At 41.3% G+C, this 23,605-nt stretch overlaps 1 long non-coding RNA gene across 1 annotated transcript in view; it reads right to left on the bottom strand.

The window, feature by feature from the left end:
- LOC121280191 overlaps positions 1-23,605 on the bottom strand; it is a 903,449-nt gene that overhangs the window by 702,726 nt on the left and 177,118 nt on the right. The window contains exon 3 of the long non-coding RNA XR_005943559.1: positions 11,444-11,503. This is a non-coding gene — a long non-coding RNA (uncharacterized LOC121280191). The remainder of the gene's footprint in view (positions 1-11,443; positions 11,504-23,605) is intronic.

Raw genomic sequence — 23,605 nt, 5'->3', positions numbered from 1 at the left:
AACTCCAGAGGCGAGGCGAGAGTGGCCTTGACATCAAGGTAACATTTGACCAAGTGTGGCATCAAGGGGCCCTTGCAAAACTGGAGTCAATGGGAATCAGGGGGAAAACTCTTCACTGGTTGGAATCATACCAAGCAGAAAGGGAGACGGTTGTGGTTGTTGGAGGTCAATCATCTCAGTTCCAGGACATCACTGCAGGAGTTCCTCACGGTAGTGTCCTTGACCTAACCATCTTCAGCTGCTTCATCAATGACATTCCTTCCACCATAAGTTCAGAAGTGGGGATGTTCACTGATGATTGCACAATGTTCAGCACCATTCGCGATTCCTCAGATACTGATGCAGTCCATGTCCAAATGTATCAAGACCTGGACAATATCCAGGCTTGGGCTGACAAGTAACATGCATGCCACACAAGTGTCAGGCAATGATCACCTCCTACAAGAGAGAATCTAACCATCGCCCCTTGATGTTCAATGGCATTACCATCACTGAATCTCCGACTATCAACACCTTGCGGGTTATCATCGACCAGAGACTGAACTGGACTTGCCATATAAATACTGTGGCTACAAGAGCAGGTCAGAGGTTAGTAATCCTGCAGAGAGTAATTCACCTCCCAATTCCTCAAAGCCTGTCCACCATCTACAAGATACAAGTCAGGAGTGTAATGGAATACTCCCCACTTGACTAGATAAGTGCAGCTCAAACAACACTCAAGAAGCTCAACACCATTCAGGACAAAGCAGTCTGCTTGATTGGCACCCCATCCACAAACATTCACTCCCTCCACCTCCGCACAGTGGCAGCAGTCTTACCATCTACTGCAGGAACTCACCAAGGTTCCTTAGAAGCACTTCCAAACCCATGACCACTACCACCTAGAAGGACAAGGGCAGCAGATGCATAGAAATACCACCACCTGGAAGGTCCCCTCCAAGCCACACATCATCCTGACCTGGAAATATATCTCCATTCCTTCACTGTTGCTGGGTCAAGATCCTGGAACTCCCTCCCTAACAGTACTGTGGGTGTACCTACACCATGTGAGCTGCAGCAGTTCAAGAAGGCAGCTCACCATCACCTTCTCAAGGACAATTAGTAATGGGCAATAAATGCTAGCCTAGACAGTGATGTCCACATCCCATGAATTAATCAAAAGTGATAAACAAGTTCTTCTGCAAAAATTAATGTGCAAAGGCGCCATTGTCATATTGTGTTCATGCTCATATTGCTTGTATTTCTAATGCTAAAGTTAGCATATACAGCAATAATTCCCCACAGGTATTTCACTTGTCCATCAGCTTTGATGAGGGAATGGTACTCCAACTTGGAATGTAGAGCAATGGGAAGAAGGGCAGTACTGGGTCCAATTGTTTAGAAACATGATTCATAGCCAAAAACCTAACCCATAAAATAATCTCACAGCTGGAACTAACTTCAATTGGATTGCAATCTGCACCCCACATAGAGCTGAGTATGCAGTTACTTCTGGATTTCTTTCTGCCCAGAATTGGTGTTTTTTCTTTATTAAAAACAAAAATTTAAATTTAAAAATGGGTTGAAATCTGAGTTTAATTTTATAGTTGCTCAAAATAATATTGGACTAAATTTATTTCTGATGAGGCATAGTACTAATAAAATTTAACACTAAGAGATAAGGCTAGATCTCATCGGTCTGCTATTGACAGGGTGAGCACAATATTGGAAATGCCATTGCACAATTTCATATTTTCGTGGTAATACATTATCCTTAGTTTTGTGGCCACTGTATGGTAGAAATGTTGGGTGCTTGTGATAAAGAGACGGCAATAATCATGGGTGACTTCAATCTACATATAAACTGGAAAAATCAGATTGGCAGTAGTAGCCTGGACGAGCAGTTCATAGAATGCTTTCAAGATGGTTTCTTAGAGCAGCATGTTCTGGAACCAACCAGAGAGCAGATTATATTAGACTTAGTATTGTGTAATGTGACAGGATTAATTAATGACCTCAGAGTGGAGGCATCCTTGGGTAGCAGCGACCACAATATGATTTAATTTTACATCCAGTTTGAAAGGGAGAAGAGTGGGTTTAAGACTAGTATTTTCAACTTAAGTAAGGACAACTACATGGGCATGAAAGCTGAGCTAGCTGAAGTGAATTGGGATACTAGACTAGGGGGTAAATCAATAGAGAAGCAGCGGCAGACATTTGAAGAGATATTTCAGAATACTCGGAAAAAGTATATTCCTGCTATAAATAAAAATTCTAAAGGAGGGCCCACCATCCATAATTAACTAAAGAAGTTAGGGAAAGCATCAAACTTAAGGAAAAAGCATATCATTTTGCAAAGATGAGTGGCAGGTCAGATGATTGGTCAGAACATAAAGAACGTCAGAATGACTAAAAGGTTAATTGGGAGAAAGAAATTGGGGTATGACAGGAGGTTAGCTACAAATGTAAAAATAGATGGCAAGAGTTCCTACAGGTACTTAAACAGGAAAAGGGTAGGTAAAGTGTTGGTCCTCTAGAGAGTGACAATGGGGAGTTATTAGGAGATAATAAGGAAACGGCAGATGAAATTAACAAATATTTTGCTTCTGTCTTCACTATAGAGATACAAAAACATTCCAGTAATAACTGTAAATCTGGAGGTGGAAGGGAGAGGGAATTTGGTGAAATTACAATCACTAGGGAAGCAGTACTGAGCAAACTGATGGAACTGCAGGCTGACAAGTCTCCGGGTCTGGATGGACTTTATCCAAGGGTTTTAAAAGCGGTGACTAATGAGGTAGTAGATGCATTGGTGTTAATTTTCCAAAATTCCCTACATTCTGGAAAGGTTCCATCTGACAGGAAAGTAGCAAATATAACCCCTCTATTCAAGAAGGGAGGGAGGCAGTAAACAGGAAATTATAGGCCAGTTAGCTTGACGTTTGTCATGGGGAATGTGTTAGAGTCGATCCTTAAAGAGTTTATAGCTGGGTACTTAGAAAGCTCAAGGTAATCAGGAAGAGCCAGCATGGCTTTGTGAAAGGGAAATCATGGTTAACCAATTATTAGAGTTCTTTGAAGGAGTGACATGTACGGTGCATAGAAGGGAGCCTGTAGGATTACTGTACTTGAATTTCCAGAAAGCATTTAAGCGCCACATCAAAGTTTACTGCAGAAAATAAAAGCTTATAATGTAGGGGTTAGAATATTAGCCTGGATAGTAGGTTGGCTAACTGACCATAGAGTTTGCATAAATGGGCCTTTGTCTGATTGGCAGGATGTGATGAGTAGAGTCTCACAGGGATCTGTGCTGGGGCCCCAACTTTTTACAATTTATATCACTGACTTAGATGAGTGGAGCAAAGGCATGGTAGCTAAATTTGCAGATGACACAAAGATAGGTTGGACAGTATGTTGTGAAGACATAAGGGGTTTGCAGACAGATATAGATAAGTTGAATGAGTGGACAAAAATCTGGCAGATGGAGTATAATGTGGGAAAATGTAAAGTTGTTCTCTTTGGCAGGAAGAATAAAAAAGCAGATATTACTTAAACAGAGAACAACGGCAGAATTCCAAGGTGCAGAGAGATCTAGGTGTTCTGGTGCATGAGTCGCAAAAAGTTAGTGTGCAGATACAGCATGTAATCGAGATGGCTAATGGAATGCTATCCTTTATTACTAGAGGAATTGAACATAAAAGTAAGAATACTATGCTTCAGTTATATAGGGCATTGGTGAGATTGCATTTTGAATACTGTATGCAGTTTTGGTCTCCTTATTTAAGGAAGGATGCAAATGCGTTGGAGGCAGTTCAGAGGAAGTTTATTAGATTGATACCTGGAATGAGCGGGTTGTCATATAAGGATAGGTTGGACAGGCTGAGCTTGTTTCCACTGGAGTTTAGAAGAGTGAGGAGTGATTTGGTTGAAGTATACAAGATCCTGAATGGTTTTGACAAGGTGGACATGGAAAGGATATTTCCTCTTGTGGGTGAGTTGAGAACTAGGTGCACTGATTTAAAATTAGGAGTCACCCTTAAAGGACAGAGATGTGGAGAAATTTTTTCTCCCAGAGGATTGTGTGACTTTGGAACACTTTGCCTCAGGAGGCGGTGGAGGCGGGGTCAATGAATATTTTTTTAAGGCAGAGGGTGACAGATTTTTGTTAGGCAAGGGATCAAAGGTTATTGGGGGTAGATGAGAATGAGGAACTCAAGAAAGATCAGCTATGATCTTACTGAATGGCAGAGCATGCTTGAGGGGGCCTTACTTCTGCTCCTATTTCGTATGTAAAAGTGATGGGTGAAGGAGTAATAGGACTTTAAATTTGTAACAAAGCAAAGAATGACCTTTGCAATTTTGACACGATCCCTATAGAGACTGATAATTTTTAAAAAGATATTTGAATTCCCAGTGAGCAACTTAATGGAATTGCCATTTGCACCACAAGATTTCAGGTTTCAAGACTTTTTACTGTAAGAAACAAATTAAAATCAACATCGATTAATACTACTTAGTCATCAACTAACACTAAACTACAGAAAAGATAATCCCTATTAATGTCTTAACAAGACCAATAACCCCAAGCCGCATATCGTCTGCTGTCCCTCAATTTGAGGATGGCGTCTACTCAGGGTCATGAATTTCTGCCATGGGTCTTCATGTGACTGAACGGGTTAATTTTCAACTCACATATCTTTGGGAACATGGAGCAGGATGTCCTATGAGGTAGTGGGATCTGAAATGCAGGATTTACTTCCTTTTCTTCCCTTCTCTGCTGCTGCTCTACCTCATTATTAAGGCATTCTGACTCAAAGTTTGATGGACAAGTTGTCACCATTCTGAACCATTGGTAGCAACCTTCTCCCAGTCATTAATAGAATGCTGCTGTACATCAAGGAGCACGTCAGAGTATCAAAGCATTTTCTTTGTCTTCCCCCGAAACATTAGCCATTTTGAGAGTTAAGAAAACAGGACCTGTCGGAGGATGGTTTTCGGGCATCTTATACACATAGACAGATATGGTAGGTTTTCCACAAATACTACCATAGATTATGGTAGGTTTTCCACAAAATTGCAGTCTTTTCAGGAAACAGCCCAGAATCGCTCCCAGCTTCCAATGGGTTCACACTTCCCTGTTTCACTGAGTCACAACATCCAGCAACCATCAAAGATCCTCTCTCCCTCATTCCTCTGAGAATTCCCAAACTGGCTTTCAGCACTAAGGTCCAGTCCAGTGATTTCTTCTCCCAGCCAGGGCAAATCCTCCGGTATTCTTAAATCGCTATGGGTTCCTTCACCTTGAAGTGTACCCCTGCATTTTGTCTACACAAAAACAGCCTCCTTTCTCAGTAACTGCTGCTCTGTCTCTCTCTGGCCCCGTCCAAAGTCTCTGAGACAGAAAGTAAGAACATCTGCTTCTGTCTTTATTTTTAAGTGTTAAACCTCGCACATGCATTTCAAAACACACATCCTGGGTCCCTGGTCTCCATGGTAACTAAGCCAAATAGGCTCCTTGTGGGACAGATCTCGCAGCAGATCACATGACTCTATTCATTATTTTACCTTGAATTGAAGGGATAGTTCAGAACATAATCACCTTATAATACCTCACACTGGGACAATTACCAAATGCTCAATTCACAAAGCATTTGAATCATAGATATTTGAGGGAGAATAGAACATTTGTTTTCATCAAACTCAAAAAGGGAAAATAGCCAATGCTATTTTCTAACTGGTTCAGACGTTACATTGTTTCGGCTCCTTGTGCCAAATTCCAACACAAGTTTTCAGATCGCTTCTGATGCAACTTAGTCTGCAGTTCTAAGGTGTGCAACCTCCAACTTCCTTTCCCCGTCAGGGAAGCAGCTGCCTCCTATGATATTACAGTTCAGATGAAAAAGTTGATTTCAAATGAAAAAAGGATAAAAGCCACTTTTCACCAATCCATGGGGCTCAACTTCCCAAAGCCTGTTTTTTTTTAAACTAAAGAAGGAGTGTAATGACAAATTAAGAATCTAACCATCACAGACTACCCCCTAAGTCTGAGCCAAATACTATCCATTGTTGTAACCAACCAGCCTTGCACAACAGTGGAATAATTACAACTTTGCATGCATTGATCAATGATCACTAACGCCTCAATAACTTCTCACAACATATCCATTTTAAACATATTTCACCTCAATGCAATGTTCAAATTGCCAAATAAAAGTTTTTTGTTGTATTACTAGTCATGGAGGTCAAGTGAAAAGAAAATGCACTTAACTTCTTTGGCAATACATCAAAAGAAAATAATAGTGCTTATTTGTATCTGTTTGCAATTTTGAGATTACTCTACAAGGAAAATCTATTTTAGGGAAAGTTATTGAAACACAGCAAGTTGCTAAACCCAAGTCAAACATGTGAAGTTGCCAAGACTTAAAACAATAATAAAATAAATATATGAAGGTTATGTATTGGACCTAGATGTTGAGTATTGTGACCACAAATAACATGTTGTCCAGATGTGTAAATTCATTTTGGTAAACCTCATGCAACAATGGATAATGTATAGATTTCCATGAATTGAGAATAGACAATTGTTTTATGTATCGTAGCCTGAACAGGGTTTTTTTAAAAAAACTGGCCCAGTTTTTGATGCCTTGAAAAACTAATTTTTATTTGTGGAACTTAACATTTCTCCATTGCGATTAAAAAAGACATTTTTTTTAAAAACATAAATAAAAAATGATCAGAATATTTCGGCTTTTACTCTAACGTCCTGTGCATGTTCATATCATTCACTTAGCTCTCTGTACAGTGCAACTAAAAGTGAAGGGTGATCGCTGAACTTTACTCCCTGGTTTGTGAAAATACTTCAATGCGATTGGTTTACCCTGCTTGCTGACTTCACTGTTGCTCATTACCTGGCAATCCCCTTGGCTTGACACCAGGTTCACCAGGAGAAGGGAAAACATAAATCCCAATCAAAGCTGTGGAAAGGAATCATTATGCCCCATAGAAAAACTTAATTAAGAACCTTCATCTTTCATATCAGTAATACACAATGGAAAACACGCCCCCAAATACCATTTTTAAATTCTGCAGCAAGTGATTTAGATCCAAAACAACAGGGATAAAATTGTGCAACAATCAAGTTTGAACAAAACTGATGTTGACAGAACTTTGATACACAGTAAATATTAACCGCAGGCCACAAACCTATTCAAAATCACAAATGACATTGTCTGTCACAATGACTATGATGCATTATTCAACTTTACCTCTCTCAACCTTAGACAAGAAGGAACAAACTATCCTCCTTCAATGCTTCTCCCCCATTGTCCAACTCATTGACCAACGAGTGCCCTCGTTTATTTTCCACTTTTATCCATTCAATCATAGCCAGAGTATCTCCAGCAATCCTTTCCCTTAGCTCCTACCCCAAACCATTATCTGAAGTCTCTCAAGGATCTACCTTCACCACCCATCCCACCTCCAGCTCATTTATATGATTCTTTTCGTCGACATTGTCCAAAGGCGAGGAGTCAACTGCCACACAATATATACTGACAACATACAACTCCATCCGTCCACTATCTCTCTCAACCCCTCCAGTGCCTCTGTGTTGTCAGACTGCGTCTCTGACAGTCTGGGATGGAGAAGAATTTCCTCCAGTAAAATTGGGGAAAACAAAGCCACTATCTTCAGCCCCACCACAAATCACATATGTGAATGTATTCTTGGTGGGGAATTTCAATATCCATTGCCAGAGTGGCTCGGTAGCACTGTTAGAGATTGAGTTGACATGAAGGATATATTTGTCAGGCTGGGCCTGTGGCAGGTGGTGAAAGAACCAACAAGAGGGGAAAACCTACTTGACATCAAGGCAGCATTTGACCAAGTGTGGCATCAAAGTATCCTGCTAAAACTGAAGTCAAAGGGAATCGGGGAAAACTCTCCACTGGTTGGAGTCATACCTTGCACAAGTGAAGGTGGTTGTGATTGTTGGAGGCCAACCAACATAGCCACAAAACATCGCTATAGGAGTTCCTCAGGGTATTGTCCTAGACATAATCATCTTCAGCTGCTTCATCAATGGTCACCACTCCATCATAAGGTCAAAAGTGGAGAGGTTCACTCAATTGCATAGTGGTCTGTCCTGTTTGCAACTCCTCAGATACTAAAGCCATCCATGCTTGCTTGCAGGAAGACCTACAATATTCAGGCTTCAGCTGGTAAGTGGCCAGTAACATTTGTGCCAGGCAAGTGCCAGGCAATGACCATCACCAACGAGTCTTGCCATTTTCTCTTAATGTTCAATGACATTACCATCAACACCTGGGCCAGAAACTGAACTGGACTAGCCATATAAATACTGTGGCTACAAGAGCAGGTCAGCAGGTAGAAATCCTGGTGAGTAACTCACCTCCTGATTCCCAATCTTGTTCATCATCTACATGGCACAAATCAGGAGTGTGATGGAATACTCTCCACTTGCCTGGGTTAATGTGGCTCTAACATCACTCAAAAAGCTCGACACTATCCAGGACAAAGCAGTTCATTTGATCGACACCCTTTCCACTCCTTCCACCACCAATGCACAGTGGCAGCAGAGTTTACTGTCTACAAAACGCACCGCAGGAGCTTGCCAAGCTTCCTTTGACAGCACCTTCGAAGCCTACGATCTCTAATGCCTAGAAGAATAAGGGCAACAGACACATGGGATCACAATCACCTGCAAGTTACCCTCCAAGTCTCACAACAACAACTTATATTTACATATCACCTTTAACATAATAAAACAGCCCAATGCACTTCAATGGAACCTCATAAAACAAAACATAACACCAAGCTACATAAGAAAACATTGTCAGATGACTGAAAGCTTGGTCAAAAAGGTAGGTTTTAAAGAGTATCTTTTGTAACTATGCCACAGCTCTTTCTCAAAATCCTGGAACACCCTCCAGTACAGCACTGTGGGTGTACATACAATTCATGGACTGCAGCAGTTCAAGAAAGTGACACACTACCACCTTTTCAAGGGAATTTAGGGATGGACAACTAACAACTAATGAAAACATAAACAAAAAAAATACCCTTGCCTCTGATTCCATTCCTCTTAGGCATTGTCTCAAGTTGAACTTTTTGCAAGCTATTCAATATCAAGTTGATCTACTGACCTATATCTTCGCAATCATAAAGACTTACACAGCCATAACATTACGCACTTGCATTCTTGCCTTAGCTCATCTGTGCTGAAACCTTCTTCAATGCTTTTGTCACCTTTAGAGTTGACCATTCCAATACTTTCCTGCCAAATCCATCCTTCACCCCCTTCCTTAAATTTCAAATCATCCAAACATCTGCTGCTCATTTGCTATTCCACATCCAGTCCTGTTTATTCCTCAATCCCATCCTTGCTACACGATTACATTGACTCTCAGTTTACAAAACATCAAGGTTTAAAATTCTCATCATGTTTCAATCCCTTCAGCATCTTGATCTCGGAACTAACTAGTGGCTAGATTTTCACTACCAAGGTGGGTAGCTCGAGTCAGGAAATACCCCAACTTGGCAGACCCACCTCGGTTTGAAAGGCCCCATTACTTTCAAGTTTCATTCCAGGGAGGCAGGGGCAGAATAGAATCAGCCTGCCAACTCCAGAAGCAGATTGTAGGCAGCCACGGAGGTGGACAAGTGCTGAGGCAGGCTGGATAGAAGGCCAGCCTTGGTTAATTGGGACTTGGCCCCAATTGTTTTAGAAGCTGTTAGGCCATCTAGCCATCATCCGTCACATCCCATATACCTGTCATAGCTCCATTCCACATCAATGCCAATATTGCCCCCTGCCCACCCCCATGGTACCTCATAGCCATTCAGCCAGTATCTACTATGGGCAGACCTGAGGAGCCACATAGAGATGTAAAAATAAACTTCTAAAAATGTAATACAGCTCTCACTCATACACACACGATAGTGAAAAAAAACTCGTGTTCATAAAGCCCATTCAAACTTTTTAAATCTTAATTGGTTAAAATCACAATTTTACTCAAATATCAAAAACAGCTAATCCTTTTTAAGCTGTCAATCAAACTGTGAACTCAGACACCTTGCTGAGGTAATTGTAGATTTTGAAACTCAGCCAAACATTCATAACTGCATAATAACAGCCCTTGGAAAATGTCAACTTTGGAACAGGTGTCATGTTTTTTCAAACCAACACCAGATGGCCTGTCAATCAAAGCAGTAGAGTAGATTGTTTTAACTCTCACTGACAGCTTAAGCTTGTTGCTTTTTTCAAATTTATAGAGCAGGGGAATTTAAAAAAACTTAGGTCATGACACTTAAACATCCATTGCCACCCTTCAAGAGGGTTTACATCTACTCCATCAATTTGTGGCTCCTGCATTGCAGTTTAAAGCACTTAGTACCATCAAAATGGGGTCAGCTTAAAGTCAGCACTAAGTTCAAATGGCCCTGCTGAATTCAGGTTTCCCAGCTGCTGAATAACACCCCACCCCCTTCCCCATGCCAACAAAAATTGGATGTGTCAGAGACGGGAACAGGGCCTCTGCACCCAGAACCCACCCACAATTTTTAAAGGTACACAGTGTTTCTGAGTCCACAAAAATCCAGCCCTAACTCTACAAAAACGTAAAAATTCTGTATTCCTCCAACTCTGGCCTTTTGTGCATTTCACTATGCTTTCATCCTTTCTTTGGCAGCTGTATCTTCATCCACTTAGGCGTTATGCTCCATAAATTCTTTCCTAAATCTCTCCATCCTGATTTAAGACATTCCATGAAACACCAACCTCTTTGTTCAGCTTTTGATTACCTCTTCTAATATTTCCTTCTTAGGTTCCATGTCATATTTGTCTGATGACACCTCTGTGAAGCGCTTTTGGTCATGTTCTACATTAGAAACACTATATAAATGGCAAGTTGTCACTGTTTGGAGTAAACCGTATTTCCCATTCATTACAAAAAGGAGAGAAAAAGTGGTTCTAAGCAAAATCCATTGAAGTATTTGAAATTCAGTATTGTAGTTGCAACAACATTTCAAGTCCTTTGACAGTCAAAAGCTTTGATTAAATACTGGTTCATGCAAAGTTCCTTTGAAAAAGACAAACTGCTCTTGACATTAAAAGTTCATTTTCTAGTTATTTGAAACCTGAACTTATGAATCTTCACATTTCTTCACTGGAATGAAAGAATTCTTGCAACTAAAAAGGAGCTCCTTGTCCCTCATTTCCTGTCAACTCAATGCAGACTTAGTCTCAATAGTTCTTTTTCACATCAGCCTAAATCTGGAATGTCACTTAAATACAGAAATACACACTATTTCATCATAGTCCAATCCATTAGAGGGTTATGGTACACCTTCCCATTAAAAAAAAGGTTCAAAGAAAGTTATAGACTTCAATAGCCTTGAGGCTTTGGTTGAGGAAATGCTTTTGCCAATGCAAACATAGGCTTACCCCAATAACAGCACGCCATCGCTGCAATCAGATGCTGCTACTTCGACTTATCCCTACCAGCTGTAATGAGAAAGTGAAGCAACATTTGTTTTAAGAAAATCATCGAGGCCTTTAAAAAGAAGCCAAAAGAGAACAATCATTTATACAGGGGCAACTGCTACAATCCTATGAAGAAGGTTTTAATGACTCTTGATTTTTGAAACAGGACGTACATTTGATTTAGATGTGAATTTTTTTTTAATTCACTCGCAGGATGTGGGCTTTGCTGGCTAGGCCAACATTTATTGCCCATCCCTAATTGCCCTTAAGACGGTGATGGTAAGCCCTCTTGAACCGCTGCAGTCTATGTGGTGTAGGTACATCCACTTTGCTGTTAGGGAGGGAGTTCCAGGATTTTGACCCAGCGTCAGTGAAGGAATGGCAATATATTTCCAAGTCAGGATGGTGAGTGACTTGGAGGGGAACTTCCAGATGGTGGTGCTCCCGTGTGTCTGTATGGTTCTGTAACTTTTCTACTGTTACACAGGTAGTCATACTGACAATGACTGTGGATCAGCATTTGAACAAAGCTCATTGCTTTTCAGACAAAAAAAAACAGATGTCTGCAGAGCCCACTGAAGAAGTAGAAGGGTGTTTTTGTGGGTCTCTGCCCAGCATTTTGTTCTGAAAGTGATAGTGGCAATGGGGTTATTTACATATTCTGGACGGGAACCAGCACCTGTAATGGCACATCAGAAGCACCCACCTCAAAGAGGAAGCAGAAGTTAAATCATCATACCACCCTAAAAGATTAAAGAGAAAGAAATAAAATCTTGCCCCATCGAGCAGCCCATTTGTTGAAGGAAAACGATCTGTAAGGAACAATTGCTATTTTCTTACTATTTTGTGTTTCCCTTCCCAGGCTCAGGATAGGACCTATTTCTGCTCTCAGGAAGTGCAAGTCCCATCGGGCCTAGCAGGAGCAAGGCAGGCAAAAATCCCAAAATAACCTAGGAACACCAATAATGTTGCCCTTGAATATGACAGGGATGGATAGAAGCAGCACTCTCTCCTCTATTGTGCAATTTTGTATGGGAGATCTGTTGTAGAGAATACAGCAGGTTTGGATTTGTTCCCATTGTAGCTCTTGGAGAATAGCACCTGCATTCCAAGTCAGAATTTTTAATGCAGAGTACCATTTCCATTACCATTACTACTATTCAGATTTTATGATAGGACTGTAGAAGTTCCTCTAGAAGTCTGACTGAGATGGTGGGGGGCGGGGGGGTGGGTTGGGATCAGGAGTAGACATCTTTAGTGTTGTCGTCAGCCCCAAGGTAAAGGAGGAAATGGCCACCTGCATCATCAGCCAGCACCACCACTGAACATGTTGAAACAGTCCAGGAAGAAATTATGAGTTTAGATCAGGAAATGCAAGGGAAACGACTCAGACCTTCCATTAATACGAAGTACAAAGCATTAAGTGATTCCAGGATTCAACTGACACAAATTAAACCTGCTACTGTTCCCCTATAACTGCTCCACCTCTGGCATGTACCTTAATCTTTGCATTTTAACTTCAGTTACAGCCTCAAACGTCAACTGCTGATTCACAGAACAAGAACTCTTCTTAACAATTTCAAACACTTGAAACTTCAGTGTATCAAATTTAGTTGTTTTCTGCAACCAAACCTTTTGCACTTGTAGTCTGCATCAATCCGAGTTTCAAGACAGAATTTCTGTTTTGACTACTATCTAAGAGAACTTGCAAATGTCCCTTCCCTTTAGCCCACTGAGTAAGCATATATTTGGTATGTCACTGTCACTTAATTCAAATTATCCTTTAATTTTGAGTGGATTTGCAACAAGAAAATCCTATGCTATGTTTCAGGAGGGGCCCAGCCAGCCAACTAATGGGTTGTCAGATTTTGCAGCCAGATCAGCCAACACCTTATTATTCCATTCTTTCCTGTTTACAAAATTTTCAGGCAACAATTTTGTGAAATTCCAGTAAAATTGTACAAATCTGCAAATTATCCAAGCTCCTGAAGCAGTCTGCCCCACCTTAAAATTAGTGTGTAGAATTGCAGTGATTGACTTGTACAAAACAATTCACAAACACGCAGGTACAGACTACTTCAGCTGGACTGAGAATTTTCTCATGCCTTAATCTTTCCAATAAAGTCCCCATTTAATTTTAACTCCATGTTACCTTGGTGCTCCTTTACTGTCTAAGCCTTCGGAATTTTTTTTCACATTTCTGTCTGTACTTTTTCCCATTTGAAAGTTCATTTGAAAGTGAATTCACCGAGGCTCCTTAGACAGCACCTTCCAAACCCACGACCACTACCACCTAGAAGGACAAGGGCAGCAGATAGATGGGAACACCACCACCTGAAGGTACCTCTCCAAGTCACTCACCATCCTGACTTGAAAATATATTGCCATTCCTTCACTGTCGCTGGGTTGAAATCCTGGAACTCCCTTTCTAACAGCACTGTGGGTGTACCTAAACCACATGGATTGCAGCAGTTCAAGAAGGCTGCTCACCACCACCTTCTCAAGGGAAATTAGGGATGGACAATAAATGCTGGCCCAGCCAGCGAAGCCCACATCCCCTGAATGAATTTTTTTAAAAGTGTCAAGTTTACTCATAATATCATCTTCTTTCAAGCTGGTGCAACATTATGCTGAAATCCAACTAAGAATACTGCACTTCAATTTTTCTTCACCTTGAAATACAATCTGGGCAAAATGGCAATACTATGAACAACAATATTGTTCAAACATTTTTTTGTGTAAATGATTCAAACTAAAATAAATGGCAATTACCAAAGCTGGTAAAACGTACTTTGCTCTACATGAATGAAGTTGGGTAGTTTTGCTTCCTTTTTCTGTGTAGTTTCTGACATATTTTTTTCCCTTCCACATTTGTCGAAATGCATGTTTCTGGCTCCATTCCCACAACATTATTTTTCTAATTTACCAAACCTTTCTCCAATTGGCTAGGTAGTATTAAAGGGAATATTTGCACTTGTAATTATGTATTAATATACTGATTCCAGGTGAGACATATTAATTATGCCAAAGTACAAATGCCAAGTAAAGTGCAAATGCTATTAACTTTTTTGTGCATCAGGCACTTGGACACTTTGCAATTAGGCAATTCAGCTTTTTTCCACATGAATCCAGTTAGCCAGTAAAGGGTGCTACATCAAAATAGCATCACAACTAAGGATTTAAACTGTGCACTTCGTGAAATGTCACACACTGAGAAGGCCAGTAGGTGACTACTTTCAGATGTGGTATCACCATTAAAGAGCCCACACTGAAACATTACACATTACTATTTATCAGTTAAGGCTTAACCATCTCTAATTGAAACTGTTATGCAAAATACCTTTGTTACACTTTTGCTTCAAAAGAACTGAGTGAATAATGCATCAAAAAGATCTTTTGAAGGTGATTAAGATTGCACAGTTAACACAATGAGGTACAACCAAAATTCTAACAATAAAAATGGCATGAGGAAGGAAATTATGTCCACAGTCAGAAAATATGTCTTCAATTAATTTTTGAAATGCATATCAGGCATATATTACAAAAAGCAATTTTTATCTTTTTCAACAACCAATGTAAAATCTGCTAGTATGGTACTGCATTACATTGTAGTGACAATACAGGATTATTAATTAACTTTTGGGGCCTCAAACAAGTGGACTGCAGTAATTTCCAAACTTCTATTTACTGATTTTATCCCAGTCACCTGGACTGACTAAACCTGGAGTAATGTTTGAATGCAACGATGAACTCCCTACATTGGAGTGAAATGGCCTCCAAGGTGTGTAATGATACTTTGTGGCTTGATGATAATTAAAAAGAAAGGAAGATATACTCATCCGACATGTCACAGTTTGGCAGAATCGATCCCTTCAGGCTAGCAACAGACGACTGGTCTCAATATATAGAATGTCTTAGGTTCTATTTTCAAGCCAATGAAATTACGGGAGAGGAAAAGAGGAGAGTGATTCTCCTAAGTATTTGTGGGAGCAAGAACTACAGTTTAATTCGAAGCTTGACAGCCCCCAGTGCCCCTGATTCAAAGACTTTCAGTGAATTAGTAGACCTCATTAAGAGACATTTTCATTCCAAGCCCTCAGTCACAATGCAGGGGTTTAGGTTCAATTCACAGAATAGAGCCCCGGGGGAGACAATTGCTACCTACGTGATGAAATTAAAACAACTAACAGAATATTGTAATTTTGGTGAAACCCTGAATGATATGTTCCAGGATCGTTTGGTCTGTGGTGTGCATAATGATGCTATTCAGCGAAGATTGCTGGCTGAAGTGGATCTTGATTTTAAGGCAGTGTTCGAAATAATGCTTACGATGGAAAGCACTGTAAAGGATTCACAAGCGATTCCTAGTTATCCTAGTTGGGTGGGAATGGTCAACCAAAAGTGGTGCGAAAAGCTGGGACTCCGCCACAAAGCAGGAAGCAACCCCCGCTACCCGAAAATTTAGAGAAAACAGCTCAGCTGCAAATTCAAAAACTAATTGTTATCGACGTGGAAACAATCGTACTCCCAACAATTGCCAACTAAAAGTGGTGGAGTGCTATTTTTGTCACACAAGAGGGCGCATATTAAAACACTGCAAAGTGAGATTAAAACAGGCTTCCAGCTAACAAACAACGTCAAATGAAATATATAATGTGGAAGAACCAGAAACAACCAATTCTGACATTTTTTTCTTATTCAACATGAAAGCAGGAACAGAGCCAATCACTGTCACCTTACCGGTGAATGGAAAACCCTTAAAAATGGACGCAGACTCTGGTGCTTCTTCCACTGTAGTAGGAAAGCACACTTTCAGATATTTAAATAAAGGTACTCAACAATTAAATTTGGAACAGACTTCTGCCAAGTTGAAAATGTATACAGGCAAAGAAATCCAAGTAAAGGGTATTACCTGTGTACCTGTCTATTATAGGCACCAAACAGCACAACTATCAAAAAAGGTCTACAGCACAGAAAAAGGCCCTTCAGCCCATCAAGTCTGCACCAGTCAAAGAAGTACCTAACTATTCTAATCCCATTTTCCAGCACTAGGCCCATAGCCTTGTATGCTGTGGCATCGCAAGTGCACATCCAAATACTTCTTAAATGGTATGGGTTTCTGCCTCAACCACCCTTTCAGGCTGTGAGTTCCAGATTCCCACCACCCTCTGGGTGAAAAAATTCTTCCTCATATCCCCACTAAACCTCCTGCCCCTCTATGCCCACTAAATCTATGCCCACTGGTTATTGATCCCTCCAACAAGGGGAAAAGTTCCTTCCAGTCTCCCATTTCTATGCCCGTCATCATTTTGTATATCTCAATCTCATCCCCCCTCAATCTCCTCTGCTTCAGAGAAAATAACCCCAGTCTATCCAATCTCTCCTCATAACCAAAATTCTCCAACCCAGGCAACATCCTGGTAAATCTCCTCTGCATTCTCTCACTGTGCAATCACATCCTTCCTATAATGCGGATTCCAGAACTGCTTGCAATACTCTAGCTGTGGCCTAACCAGTGTTTTATACAGTTCCAGCATAACCTCCCTGCTCTTATATTCTATGCCTCGGCTAATATAGGCAAGTATCCCATATGACTTCTTAACCACCTTATCTACCTGTCCCACTATCTTAATGGACCAGTGGACATGTACACCAAGGCCTCTCTGATCCTAGGTACTTCCAAGGGTCCTACATTCATCATGTATACCCATGCCAGTGATGGTGGTAGAAGATGAAGGGCCAAGCCTTCTAGGTTGTGATTGGTTGAAAGACATCAAGTTACTCTGGTCCAAAATCTTCCAGTTGAAAGTCGGTGAACTGCCAGAGCTGCTAAAAAATAAAAGACGTCATCTTCCAGGATGAACTGGGGAAAATCAAAGACCTACAGGCCAAGATTTACATGGGCTCAGAAGCAACTCCTCACTTCTGAAAAGCAAGGCTGGTGCCATATGCTCTGAGAGAGAAGGTTGACGCTGTTGAACTAGCTAAAGAGGCTGAGTGTCATAAGGGCGGTTTAGTTCTCAAGAGTGGGCACCATCCATAGTCCCTGCCCTAAAACCGGTTCAGACCGTCCGGATCTGTGGGGACTATAAACTAACGGTCAACAAAACAGTAAACTGGACAGGTACCCAATTCCCAAAATTGGAGACCACTATGCTAAACTAGCAGGAGGGACAACATATACTCACTCATATCAGCAACTGGCTGGGCGATGCCTCCATAGAATTTGTGACCATAAATGCCCACAAAGGATTATAGCAATACACATGCCTGTCCCTTGGTATTCCTTCGATCTGAGCCATTTTCCAGAGGACAATGGAGAGCTCGCTATAAGGACTACCACAGAGGGCTGTGGAGGCTGGGTTGTTGGGTATATTCAAGGCTGAGGTAGATGGATTTTTGATCAGCAGGGGAGTCAGGGGTTATGGGGAAGGGGTGGGAAGATGGATTTGAGGATTATCAGATCAGCCATGATCTCATTGAATAGCGGAGCAGATTCAATGGGCCGAATGAACCACTTATGCTCCTATGTCTTATGGCCTTATGGACTACCTCAAGTTGTGGTCTACCTGGATGATGTATTAATAACTGGATTCACGGAAACGGAACACTTGGCTAATCTGGAGGAAATCCTTAAATGATTTTTAGAAGCAGGAGTGCACCTAAAGAAGGAAAAATGTACTTTTCAGGCAAATGAGGTCATTTATTTGGGCCACCGGATAGATGCCCAAGGGTTACACCCTGTTGAAGAGAAGGTTAAAACAATCAGAGAGGCACCTAGACCTAAGAACGTCTCTGAATTTAAATCATTTTTAGGGATGGTAAATTATTATGGCCGATTTCTACCAAATTTATCAACGATTCTAGCCCCTCGACATACACTGCTAAAGGAAAACCAGCATTGGGTTTGGAAGTCACCCCAAAAAGAAGACTTCATGAAAGTCAAACAGCTCTTGCATTTTTCAAATTTGTTAGCATCAACGGTCCAACAAAGGAATTGGTGTTAGCCTGCGATGCATTCCCCTATAGAGTGGGAGCAGTACTATCTCACCAGAGGGACCACGGTACAGAGAGGCCAATAGGCTATATGTCCACACTTACCACAGCTGAAATAGGATATTCTCACATCGAAAAGGAAGGTCTGCCAATTATTTTTGGTGCAAACAAATTCCAGCAATACATGCATGGGTGACACTTCACAATAGTATCAGACCACAAACCACTCTTGGGTCGATTTAGCAAAGAAAAGGCTATCCCTCCCATAGCTTCTGCATGAATTCAAAGATGGGCCCTAATTTTAGCGACATATGAATACACTTTTGTGCACAGACCAGGATTCATATAGCCAATGCTGATGTCCTAAATTGCTTTCCTTCGCAAGAGAATAATGAACATGTTCCAATTCCCCAAGAGATCATTTCAGCGATGAATTTCCAGTCTGTGCTAGGCAGATATGAAACTGGATTTATCATAATCCAGTCCAGTCTCGAGTGAGAGACCAAGTGTTAAATGGTTGGACCCAGGAACTAGGCCCTGATGAATTGAAGCCATTTTTCAACCAAAGACATGAAATGAGCAGTCAAGATGATATTCTATTATGGGGTGCGCAGGTGGTAGAATTACACAGTGCCCATCTGGGAATCTCAAGAATGAAGATGATTGCTCAAAGTTATCTTTGGTGGCTGGGAATGGACGGCGATATTGAGAAGGTGGTTAAACACAGTGTGCAAGCCAACAGCCGGTAGCAGCCTCATTACACCCATGGGAGTGGCCTGTTAAGCCCTGGGTGAGACTGCACATAGATTACATTGGTCCTTTTCTTGGAATCATGTTTCTACTAATTATAGGTGCTCACTTCAAGTGATTAGATGTTTATGAGGTTAAGTCACCAACATCAGGCGCTGCTATAGAAAAATTATACCAAAGCTTTTCTATCCATGGATTGCCAGAAGTAATTGTCTCAGATAATGGTATTGCATTTACTGGCTCTGAATTACAAAGCTTTGTCAGCCAAAATAGTATCAACCATGTGAAGACTGCACCGTACCATCCATCATCAAACGGACTGGCGGAAAGAGCAGTACAAACTTTTAAGGTGGGAATAAAAAAGTTAACAGGTGAATAGTTGGAAACTAAACTTGCTTGTTTCCTGTTTCACTACAGATTGACCACCCCCCCCACACCCCTCCCCCTCCCCCACACACTACTACAGGTGCAACATTTGCAGAATTACTGATAAGGTGAAGTCTTTGGACAAGGCTAAGCATGATACTTCCCACTTTGGACAGTAAGGTGGAGAAAAGTCAAGGGAATCAAACAGCGACTCATGTTTTGCATAGTCATGGGCGACAAATTTACTGTTGGTGAAGCAGTATATGTAAGGAATTTCGGCGGGGGACTGATAGGTTGCCTGGTAAAGTAAGTTCTGTGACTGGACCATTGTCGTACCATGTAGAAGTGGAGGGCCTGGATCACCCGTAAGCACGGGGATCATTTAAGAAGAAGGGAGATAACCCAACAAAATGATGTTCCATCTGTAACCATTGCTGAACCTGTGGTTCGAAGTTGTTCAACCAAGGACAGACATGCCCGATATCTGGCAGAGTCGACACTGAACTGTCTGTGCCTAATGAGGTACGTGATGTTATTGTGGTTTCAGAAACTGTGGTTCCTGCCAAAGAATAGGAAGTCGTGGAGCTACAATTTTCCACACGGATCAGGAAACCACCTGAAAGACTGAACTTATAACTTCATGACCTGTAATGTCATGAGATAAATATCCTTGTAAATACAAAATGTACAGAAAAGTTAAAGAGGGTGGAATGTAGTAATTATAGTTTTGATAAACATAGGACTGGAGCTTTAAGAATAACCTTGTGTTGTAAGATCACATGATCTGTGTAAACCAATCAGTTTGCAGTGCTCTAGGAGGGAGTTCTTCTTTAGTTATAGAGTTAGATGCACACATGTAGCTGTTGCTGCTGTCTTGTAAATAAAGTTTAAATTTTCCACCAAGAAAAGTTGCCTGGACAATCAACTCTATAACAAAGTACTTGTGTGCTTTCATCTGACATTAAAGAAAAACATAAATGCTGTTGTTATCTTAAGGAAAATATTTGAAATGTCAAATCAGTATGCATCAGAAAGCGCTATCCAGATCTTCACCATCCACAACTTGACCATATAAAGCAAGCATTTCATCTATTCTAAAAATTTTAAAGTTATACTTTGCTTTTGAGTCAGCCTGTCTGGGCCAGAGATCAAAGGAATATTTGAACCTCAGTTTTGAAAAATTCATCCTCAGAATCCTTGTGAGATTTCTATGAAATACAAGGATATATTTGCCTGAAACTTAAGTAGTAGAAGGGTCTGGTACGTGGAGTTAATGTGGGACTGAGTACAGTACCACCCACACAGTGATCTAAAAAGGGATATGACCCAGACCTAGGGTCAGTGTGGTGTTGGCCAAAGATGTGTTAAGACTAGGATGGAGATAGCTCCATGCCTGTACCCTTTACTGTATGTTCATATATAGTTACAAGTACTTAATAAAGACTTGCTGTTAACATTCAGAAGACTACAAAGACTTCTTTAACAGACACATTCTGCAAACATGCTCCCATGTTTACACATGCAGCACTGCTTTTCCAATGTACTATCTCGATAGACAGGCCCCATACTGCAAGCACTCTACAGTGCGTCTTAAACATGAGACAATGTTCAGTGATGCAAGTTGAAGCTTTACTCTGATTTGCCAGCAGCTCTCAGGGAGTGGAATTTCTACCCCCAACGTCTTTGATCCTGGGGGAGAACTCCTGTTGACCACTTAAGTGCCTTATTGGCACATGATAGGATGGACCTTCCCCAAATGAGGAATGCAGAGCTCTTGCTGGCTCTTCAGCCAGTGGGCAAGACCCCATTCCATGGATTAAATACTACCCATCATTTTGAAAACTGTTTCAGTTATAGCTCTGCATGTTTTCAAGTCTTTTGTTTTTCAGTTTCAGCTCAGAGGTGCAGGACGAGAAATTTAGCTCCATAAGTGCCTGGGTTTCAGTACTATAGGCACCATTTTGTGATCAAATGTATTGATACAGGATATGCCATTATGCTAAAGGCCAAACAAGAGGGATCCTTTATCCATGTCAGAGGCTGGCATTAACATGTGAAAAACAGGGGACTAATGCCTGCTTCTACTCCCTCTTGCAACTTGGGCTTGTGCCTAAGGCAGCAAGCACACATGCTGATTGCCACTGGAAGAACTAACGCCAAGCAGCACGAAATAAAAAGAGGTAAGCAGTACCACAATCACTCCCGTCCTAAGATCCCCAGCCTCACTTGTGATTACAACCTTCACGCCCCCAAAACCACACACATTCCCCTCATTGATCTCCCTCAGCCCGCAACCCTCCAACATTACTTCAGACCTCTGCCATCTTCTTTCTCACCAGCCCTCTGAACATACTTTGAGACCTCACTGTTCCACAGTGAGAGCCCCATCTGTTATCCAATCACTTATACAAACATTGATGCATGAAGGTACTGCCTCCCAATCCACATGATAATGAGGTCCAATTTTTAAAAATTCATTCACAGCATGTGGGCTTCGCTGGCAGGGCCAGCATTTATTGCCCATCCCTAGTTGCCCTTGAGAAGGTGATGGTGAGCTGCCTTCTTGAACCACTGCAGTCCATGTGGTGTAGGTACACCCACAGCACTGTTAGGAAGGGAGTTCCAGGATTTTGACCCAGCAAAGGGTCGGCAATACACTTCCAAGTCAGGATGGTGGGTAATTTGGAGGGGAACTTCCAGGTGGTGATGTTCCCATCTATCTGCTGCCCTTGTCCTCCTAGATGGTAATGGTCGTGGGTTTGGAAGGTGCTGTTGAAGAAGCTTTGGTGAATTCCTGCAGTGCATCTTGTAGATGGTACACACTGCTGCTGCTGTATGTTGGTGGTGGAGGGAGTGAATGTTTGTGGATGTGGTGCCAATCAAATGGGCTGCTTTATCCTGGACTTTGTCAAGCTTCTTGAGTGTTGTGGGAGCTGCACTCATCCAGGCTAGTGGGGAGTATTCCATCACATTCCTGACATCACACTCAGACATCTGATTTTGACCAGACAGTCTGGTTTTTGGACAGTCTGGCCACTGTCCAGTACCAGACGGCTATTTGTCCGGTGTTTTGACCCTTCATCCACTTATTTTAGTAAAGCACTGGCAGGGGCCTGTGCCTGCTTCTTTCCCCAACTGCAGCAACCCTGATGCAAAAGGATTCAAAAGTCAGATTTGTTTTCATACTTTTTTTAATCCCGCACCCTGTCTCTCCAACAGCACAGAATCTCTAAATGTGATGACATCACATCGTATGGGCTAACCTCACCCAATGCGCCTCACGAGGTGTCTACCTTTGGTAGCCTCAAGTGTTGGCCATCCTAGGTCCAATGCACAAAATTCAGGGCTCCTTGGACTTCCCTATTTGAGTTCGGCTGTCAGTACTCTGCTAATAAGCTGCCCAATATTGGATGCTACTGAATTTCTTGGTAGCAGAGTGTAACCCACTGCATTACAGTCTTCTCACCTATCCTCATTTTTGTCATTTCACATAACATATAAATAAAAGACACAGCCATAAAGACTACATTAAAATGCAAGTCTAACAATATCAATGCAAAGGCTTGTAATACTGATACTCGCCTAATGTCATTGGAATACAGTTGAGGCATAAACAGTTGCATCAAAAGACATCAGTGGCATCAGAACTTCAAATAATACCACATTAATTGTCAGGGAGATCAAATTTAAGCACATATTTAGAAACTTTATTTTAGTTAAAATGAGGTGCCAAAAAGATTTTTGCACATTACTAATAATAAAGAAAAGTAAATTTTGCTATTTTAACCAGTTGACATAACAATGCCTGAGCTCTACAACTGAAGCACATCAGTATAGGGTTACATTGCACTGAGAGTACGGTGTTCTGTTGAAGATGTTATCTTTCGGACAGGTATTCAAGCTAAGGTCATGTCTGCCTGCATCAATGGTTCAGATGGATGTTCAAGATCCATGGCACAATTTCGAAGAGCAGGGAGCTCTCACAGAATCCTGACTGTCAGTCTTTCCTCA

The sequence above is a fragment of the Carcharodon carcharias genome, chromosome 7, assembly GCF_017639515.1.
Source record: "Carcharodon carcharias isolate sCarCar2 chromosome 7, sCarCar2.pri, whole genome shotgun sequence".
In the NCBI taxonomy this organism is placed as follows: Eukaryota; Metazoa; Chordata; class Chondrichthyes; order Lamniformes; family Lamnidae; genus Carcharodon; species Carcharodon carcharias.
This window is presented reverse-complemented; position numbering and strand designations above follow the sequence as displayed.